Consider the following 9,314-nt stretch of genomic DNA (forward strand, 5'->3'; position numbering starts at 1 on the left):
ATCTGAAAGGTTTGTTCTATTATTTTCATAAAAACGTTTTAAAATGTTACTTATTGCATTATTTAATAATGAAACATTTCCAAAATAATCTAAAGAATTTAGATCTTTCTAAAGCTATAACCCAAGCAATCTTTTTTTTTTGCATTTTTAAAACCATCTAAAACTTTCCTAAGAATTATCTCTTAAAAGTTAGAATCCATTTACTTTAGACCCTAAGTCGTTTTCTTTTAAGTGTATTTAAGGTAGGCCTAAAGTAAACGAGTATGCTGAAGGCTTTTAGTTGTTTAGTTTAACATCTTACTACTTTACAGCAAACATGTGATTTTGAAAGCAAATTTTCTTTAATAAGCAAATCAAAGGGAAAATGCTACAGTGTGGAGATAATTTTTGATATCTACAATTCTTTAAATCTAGGAACGCCTTCATTTATCTTGCCTGTAGGTTTCTTCCATTTTAAATGCAATATATGCTCAGAGAATGCCAAAAACATTTTAATATGAGAAAATCAAAATGCAAAATTAAATCTGCTTCTAAAATAACATGTAGTACCTTTAGAGGCCAGTAGGTATAATTGTTGTGTTGTTCATAGTATTACCCTATATAGTACAGTAAGTCTGAAATTGGCTTTTTCAAACCCATTCACACATAACTTTAATTTTAATTAGTTTTTTCTTATAAATTGTTCTTTTATATAATTCCCATTGTTAACATAGATCTCTGTAATCTAATTTCAATTATGTGAGTTAGCTTCATTTTTAAAGGTTTATAGTTTAGAAATTCAGAAATGAATAATGAAGCCTCCTGCAGCAGGGGAACTATGGCTTTGCACGCACTTCTTTCTAGTCTGTAAAATGAGATAATTTTACCAAACGTAAGAACTTTTCATTTTCTCCTTAATATCTAGGAGATTACATCAGCCTACATTCTTTTTATCCTATACTTAATAATGATTAGAGCCTATAATGATCCCATGTTTGCCAAAATGTAATTCAAAATAGTTAGATTATGAATTTTACCTCATTTCTGCACAAATGATTTGTATGATACTGGAAGCCCACCATGGATGGACTGATATAAAATTGTATAATTGTTGTATTATATATTTTTCATATTTGAATTAGTCAACTCTGACCATTAATGTGATAGGAATGAAACTACAGAATCGGACGTTTAGATGTAGCAGATCATTACAAAAGCATTGCATCCATCCTTAGGTTTTAACACACAAAGTGGACAGAGGGAGTTTGTGACAGAAGTTCATACAGAGAATGATATGAGTTCCAGTTGTATTCGGGGTAGTGAACTTTGTATAAAAAACTTTCAGGATCACAGACCTACCTCTCACTCTCTTTATTAAGTTCGGGACCGATTCTGATATGTATGCTGTTATGTTAGTGCTTTCAGGTACTTAACACATTGTGTTCATACTGTTTGAACATGTTGCAACGAATGTATCTCAAGGAATACCAGATGACAGGATGGACTACCAAAATCTTATGTTTGGGGTTTTTGTCTTTTTTGAGTGCATATTCTACTGGTAATAGTAGTGTTTTCTAAATAAAGATATCACCTTGTTTCTCAATAAATAAAAATTACAGAGGTAGAAATTAGTAGAAGCCCACAGCTTTTGAACTCTTAACCTAGAATTTAGTGACATCTGCAAAATTACATGACGTCTTCAGAAACAAACCTGAATGAAACATTAGTACAAAATGCATTCTCATATCCCCCCGTTTTAATATGTGTTTACCCTTTTATTGTTAATTACTTTTTGGTGGTGTGCAAAGAAGAGAAGCAATGATTACTTTTCATTCATTCAGTTGACATATTTTTGTGCCTTTTTACGAATAGGACACTTGTATTAGGCACTATAGATAGCATGAACTGTGTGAGTTAAGACTTGGTCTCTATGTGATTTGAGTATACATTTTAGAAGAGGAAAATCACAACTATTGTAAGGCTATGAAATATGAAACTATGAAATAGTAAGTACCTAACCATTAATAGGAATGCCTTTGCAATCAGACTGTAGGCAAACTTCAGTCATTTTGTAATCAAACTTCATTGAGTATTTAGGTAGATAGACATAGATATATAAATGTCCTTTGTGAAAATATTGTGATGGACATTTTTCAGGCAAAAGTGGTTATTTTACATTGGTCCCCAGAGACATGTATTTCTGTGACAGCTGATCTGGTTTTCACACAGATGTATGTAAAATTTACTGGTCCTTAGAGACCAAGTACCAGGACTTAGTTTCCTTAGCCCTGTCTAGTTAGCCTTATGCTGTAATTCAAAAGACAATGAATACTTAGCACTTTTGGCAGTTAATCTTTAGGGTATACCAGTGTTTTCAAAGGAACATATATCAGTTTCATCACACATGTGCAACTGTTTCTTTCTACCTGTGAATCCTTTATACTGTATTTTTATTCAAGTGTTAGGGAACTGTGTATTTCAGTGACAGAGGTCATCAGTACCTCTTTTACTGCTGTACATATTTTAAGAATTTTGTGATGTTACCTTATTTAATTATTTATTTTGAGTAGTCTTGCTTATAACTTTACAGCATGTATAGAAATGTAGAATCAAAGAATATGTAATTGCAAGTGTTTGAGTAACTCTAACCTCTCAAGTTAGAAGTGTAGTGTATGATACACTAATTGTGTGGATCACTTCATGATTATGCATTTTTGTATATATTGTATTTATTTCACTTAAAATTAGAAAAGTTTATTTTGGGAGAAGTAGCATCCACTGCATTAGTAGAAATGTTCATCTTTGAATTTTTACTCAGTATTAAATAGACAATGAAAGTAAAGACTTCAGTAATGAAATCCTTTTTGATAATTTTTTGAATTACCGTGATGGAGAAGCCAGTTAATTTGGGAAGATATGCATAACAAAACCAGCTGTCACCATTTGGTTGTATACAAGCTAGCTAACTAACCACATTGGTGGCTGGCTCCACGGATCATTTTCTTCTAATATGCTAAGAATTATTAGGTATTCCTGCACATCTTGCACTGGTTACCCACCACAGAAGGAAAAGTAAATATTTAACTTCTTGTATACTGCAGACCTATCTTCTACCCCTATGGGGGGGAAATTAATCACTAATAGCTTCAGCCTATTTATCTTCAATAAAGACTAGGACTAAAAAGAATTATAGTGTAATCTAATTTAAGCTAATCATTGCCATTTTTTAATTACTTGATAGGGTTTTAATTTTTTTTTCCCCAGAGCAGTCTCCTAATGGGAAGGGTAAAGCCCTCAGCTGTCTAAAAGGCAGCCTTGAAGAAACTAAGTGTATAGATGTATGGCTTATATACAAGAGACCCCATCCATCCCTTGACACCCACCCCACCCTTCTTCTCTCCCAGGAACATTTTTGGCAGCAAAGAATTCTTCTTAATTATTAATCATTCAACATATGAGATAACTAAGAAGATTAATTTGTAGGTTTATTACACAGGTGGTTTCTGATTGATGATATCTCTAAAAGTCAAAACTGTATGAAGGATAAAAGTTGATACCCTTTATAAAAACCAGCAGAATCATTATTAGAAGTGACAGAAGTATCAACACAAGTGAGCTGTCTATATGAAGACAATGTTTTGAAGGCTAGGAAGGCATTCATAGAGACTGTAGTCCTATAACATGCTAATCATAGACCTCTATGTCCATATACAGCATGCCACTGTACAAAAATAATACTCTAAAAATACAGGAATGCAAGGACAAATGAAACAGTGTAGGATCAACTCCCTTGATAATTCATTTGCACAAAATCAAAAGGTTTCATCTGGCAAGGACATAATTGTATTTTTCAACCCTTTACATGTGAGTGTCATATATATATATAAAAGGAATCTCTCTTAAAGAAGGGTTCGAAAACCAGATAGGAAGAAATCTTACTTGATTAATATGAATGAGCATGTTGAATTCCATCTAATAAATTCTCTTTAAAAGAAATGCATTATTGCAAACTGTAACACTTTAAAAAGAAAGCATAGTTCCTTTCCCCCCATATTTCAAATCTGAGGAATGTCACCAGAGACATTTGGCAGTTTCAATCAGCTCTCTCTACTGAGGCATATAAACTATGATAAAATTCTCAAAGTTGAAAGAACCAAGTGTACCTTGTTTAGATGTGTTTGTTTCTCCCCTCCTTCCCACACACAGTTTGATGATACAAACACAATTATTTAAAGAAATGCAAGATGAAGTAAGGTGAACATTTGTTTAAGAACACTAGATAGTATTCTAACGCTGTTAGGAAATAATTGTTTGAGTGTTCAAAGGAATGAATTTCAGGATAGTAAGATAGCCATACCAAAATGCTTTATAGTTTTAGCAAGCACCCTGAAATTTTTCATGGAAAACTGGGAGTGCTATGAAAATGCACTATAGAATATTTTATTATGTTCAGAAAAACATATCTCCCTTTTCTTCAAGTCAGTATTTTGTAAGTGTGTGCTGAGTATTTAAATCTTCAAGAGATGGTTTCCAGATCATTTCTGAAGATTTTAATGAAAAGATACTAAGTATGAGGAAGAGAAAGAGACGATGGTAAATATTTACCACCACCACCCACCCCCCACAAATGCCATTTGGGGAGTAGAAATGGCAAAATTGGAAATTAGATTCTCCTGAATGGATTTAACCAGTTAGCATTTTGAAGTTGAGGTATAATTGATCCAATAAAGCCAATAGTCTTAAGCCTCATTAAGTCTTTATTGTCTCTACCTTTACATAGTTTGTATTAGAAATAGCACCTATTTAAATTTAATAGGAGCTTTATATGTTGCAAATTCTACCAGTTTATTTGAAGTCAAATGAAAATAAGAACACATTTTTTTAGGTTTCCATAAGACTCTTAAGTATATAATGTGAGGTATCATTGCTCATTTTTCCTGAACAGAATTGCATAGTGCTAACAGTTTTCAAAAACCTGTCCATCTTTTTCATCTTCTCTTCCCTTTGATCAGAAGACCAAATGCAAAATTAACTGTCAGAACTTGTCCAGGGGCAAACAATGAAAGCATAGGAAAAATTAAAGTGAGCCAGTAGGATTTCAGAGGCTTTAACAAACTGAGGCTGCTAGCAGGTTTATGCTTGTACTTACATTTTTATATCTGATTTAATTGCATACCTAAATAAGAGTCATCATACTTGCCTGTAAAACTAAGAATGAGCTCTTCTATGAGAACAATATTTTGGAATTTTTTGGTGCAGTGAATTTCACATGGAGATTTTTGCCACGGTTTTATGAAATGTGTTTTTATTTTCAAAACATGAGCTTATATAGTGAGTTATTAACATTTAGAAGTGTAAAATAAGCCAGATTTCAAAGAGGTAAATTGACAGACATGTCTGAATTACTTCCTCTGATAAAACTAAATGGCTTTTTATAGATCTTTACCAAATTTTTTAAACAGCTTCATTGAGGTATAATTGACACAATAAACTACACATACTTAATTGATGTTGACAAATGTATATACCTGTGAAATCATAATCACCATCAAGATATAATGTACATATTCATCCGTACCAAGATTCCTCATGCCCTTTTTAATCCTTCTCTCCCCAAACAAGCTCTCACCATAGATTAGTTTACATTTTTTATAATTTTATTTAAATGGAATCATACTAGATGTATGTATGTATTATTATTTTTGCTTTCACTCAGCATAATTATTTGGAGATTTGTCCATGTTGTTGCAGGTATCAGTAGTGCATTCTCTTTTTTTTTTGCTAAATAGTACTCTTGTGTGGATATAACACAATTTGTTTATCCATTCACCTGTTGATCAACTTTGGGGTTATTTCCAGTTTGAGGCTATTATAAATAAAGTAACTATGAACATTTATGTACAAGTCCTTGTATGAACATAGGGTTTCATTTCTTTTGGGTAAATACATAGAAGTGGAATGTCTGGTTTATATGTTTAACTTTCTAAGAAATTTCCACAGTGTTTTCCAAAATGGTTGTACTATTTTATAGTCCCACCAGCAGTTTAGAAGAGTTGCAGTTACTCCACATCCTAAGACTTGTAGTTAGTTTTAATTTAGGTCTGTTATCCATTTTGGGTTAATTTTTTTACATAGTCCAAAGTATGGATAAAAGTTCATTTTTTGGCACATGGTGAAAATTTAGTCGTTCCAGCACCATTTATTGGAAGGACTATCCTACACTGACTTGCCTTTGTACCTTAGTCAAAATTAAGCTGACCATCAATCTACAACTGGTTTTTTTAACTCTATTCTGATTCATTTATCTCTTTGTCTTTAGATCAATACCATACTTTCTTGATGACTGTAGCTTTATACTAATAACGTCTTAAAATCAGGTAGAATAAATCCTGCAACTTTGTTAATTTTTTACGAAGTTGCTTTGACTCTTCTAGATTCTTTGCATTTCCATGTGCATTTTAGAATGAGCTTGTCAATTTTTACCAAAAAAGAAAAATGGCTGGAATTTCGATTGTGCTTGTGTTAAACCTGTAGATCAGATTTGCAAAGAATTGACATCTCAGTGTTGAGTCTTCTGATCTGTGAATATGGTATAGCTCAGCATTTATTTAGGTCTTTTTGAATTTCAGCAGTGTTTTGTAGTTTTCATTATACAAGTCTTACACATCTTTCGTCATTTTTATCCTTAGTAGTTCATATCCGTAAGTAATTCACATTTATTGCCATATATAGAAATACAGTTGATTTTTGCATTTTGATTGTATGCTCCAACCTTGCTAACCTCACTTATTCTAGTAACTTTGTTCTAGATTTCATAGTCTTGCACACAGATGATCATCTGATAGTCATCTGTGCATAAAGACAGTTTTCTTGAGTCCAGCCCCATGGCCGAGTGGTTAAGTTTGTGCGCTCCACTTTGGCGGCCCAGGGTTTCACCAGTTTGGATCCTGGGTGCGGACATGGCACCGCGCATCAAGCCATGCTGAGGTAGCATCCCACATGCCACAACTAGAAGTACCCACAACTAAAAATATACAACTATGAACCGGGGGGCTTTGGGGAGAAAAAGGAAAAATTTTTTAAAAATAAAAAAAAAATTTACAAGTGACTTACTGATTTAAAAAAAAGACAGTTTTCTTCCTTTCCAATCTGAATATGTTTTATTTCTTTTTCTTGCATTATTGCATGAGTCAGCAAACCTGTTTGTGTAAAATAAAGTTTTATTTAAGTGCATTTATTTATGTATTATCTTACCTGTTTTCATGCTGTAATGGCAGAGTTGACTAGTTGCCACAAAGACCAAATGGCCCCACGAAGCCTGACTTATTTACTGTCTATTCCTTTACCAAAAAATTGATCAGACTCTGCCTTATTGCACTGGCTAGGAACTTTAGTAAGATAAAGAGTAGAAGTAGTAAGAGCAAACATTCTTGCCTTGTTCGTGATCTTAGGTGAAAAGCATTCAGTCGTTCACCATTAAGTAATGACGTTAGCTGTGGATTTTTCAAAGATTCCTTATATAAGACTAAGTTCCCTTCAATGCCTAGTTTACTGGGAGTTGGGGGTTTTGTTGGTTTTCTTTGTAATCCAGAATGAATGAATGAATGTTTTTCTACATCTATTGAAGTGATCATATGGCTTTTTTCTTTTTGTTAACATGTTAATATAGTGAAGCCAGCTTTGAATTCCTGAGATAAATCCTACTTAATCTTGATGTATTTTTATGTAATGTTAAACTTGACTTGATAAAGTTTTATTTAGAATACATATATTCATAATTGATGAGTTGGTCTGTACTTTTACTGTAATGTCTTTGGTTTTTGGATCAGGGTAATATTATCCTCATAAAATGAGTTGGGAAGTATTTTCTTCTCTTCAGTTTTCTGGAAGATGTTGTATACAGTACTATATCTTTCTTAAATATTTGGTAGAATTCACCAGTAGAACCATCTGGACCTATAGCTCCTTTATGGGAAGGTTTTTAATTACAAATTCAATACATGTAATAGATATTGGATTATTTAGATTATTCTTGTGTGAGTTTTGTTAGTTTGTGTCTTCCAAGGAAATTGTCCATTTCATATAATTTTTCAAAGTATTAGCATAAATTTCATAATTCTTTATTATTATACTACTATAGAATATGTAGCAATGTGAACACTCTCATTCCTGATGTTAGTTTGTGTCTTCTCTTTTTCCTGATCAGTCTTATCTAGAGGCTTATCAACTGTTGATCATCTCAGAGAACTGACTTGGTTTTATTGATTTTTCTCTGTAATTTTACTGTTCTCTGTTTCATTGATTTGTACTGTGGTCTTTATTATTTTTTTCTTCTACTTAGGGTTTAGCCATCTTTTAGTTTAACTTGACAACTGAGGTTACTGATTTGATAGTGTTCTGATATAGATGTTGAGTGCTATAAATTTCCCTCTAATTACTACCTTAACTGTAAGTTTTGATATATACCATAAATTTTATTTTTATTCGGATCAAATGCTTTCTGATTTTCCTTTGACTGATGGTTTATTTAGAATCATGTTATTTCACAAGTACTTGGAAATTTTCCAAGAATATTTCTATTATTGATTTCTAATTCTATCGTGACCGGAGAACATACTTTCTATAACTTGGATCCTTTTAAAATTACTGAGACTTGTTTTATGCCTCAGAGTATGGCTCATCTTGGTGAATGTCCCGTGTGCATTTCTGCTATTGTTGATTGATATGTTCCATAAATGTTTATTAGGTCAGGTTAGTCAGTAGTGTCTTTCAGTCCTTTTATATCCTTACTGATAAGTGCTAGCATGGCATATCTTTTCCATTTAACCCCTATTTGTGTCTTTAAAGTAGGTTTCTTTCAGGCAGCATATAGTTTTGGGTCTTGCTTTTTTTAATCCAATCTAATAATCTCTGCCTTTAAATGGAGTGCTTAGACCATTCACTTGTTATATGATTATTCATATGATTGAGTTAAAGTCTAACACCTTGCTATTGTTTTCTTTTTTTTAAAGATTGCCACCTGAGCTAACAACTGTTGCCAATCTTTTTTTTTTTTTTTCCTGCTTTATCTCCCCAAACCCCCCGCCCCGTACGTAGTTGTATATCATTAGTTGCAGGTCCTTCTAGTTGTGAGATGTGGGACGCGGCCTCAGCGTGGCCTGACAAGCAGTGCCATGTCCACACCCAGGATCCGAACCGTGGGCCGCCGCAGCGGAGTGCGCGAACTTAACCACTCAGCCACGGAGCCAGCCCCTGTTGTTTTCTATTTGTTCTATTTGTTGTGTCTCTTTTTTTCTTTTACTATCTTGTTTTTAGATTGAATATTTTGTTTGATT

This window comes from Equus asinus, chromosome 4, assembly GCF_041296235.1.
Source record: "Equus asinus isolate D_3611 breed Donkey chromosome 4, EquAss-T2T_v2, whole genome shotgun sequence".
NCBI classification, from domain to species: Eukaryota; Metazoa; Chordata; class Mammalia; order Perissodactyla; family Equidae; genus Equus; species Equus asinus.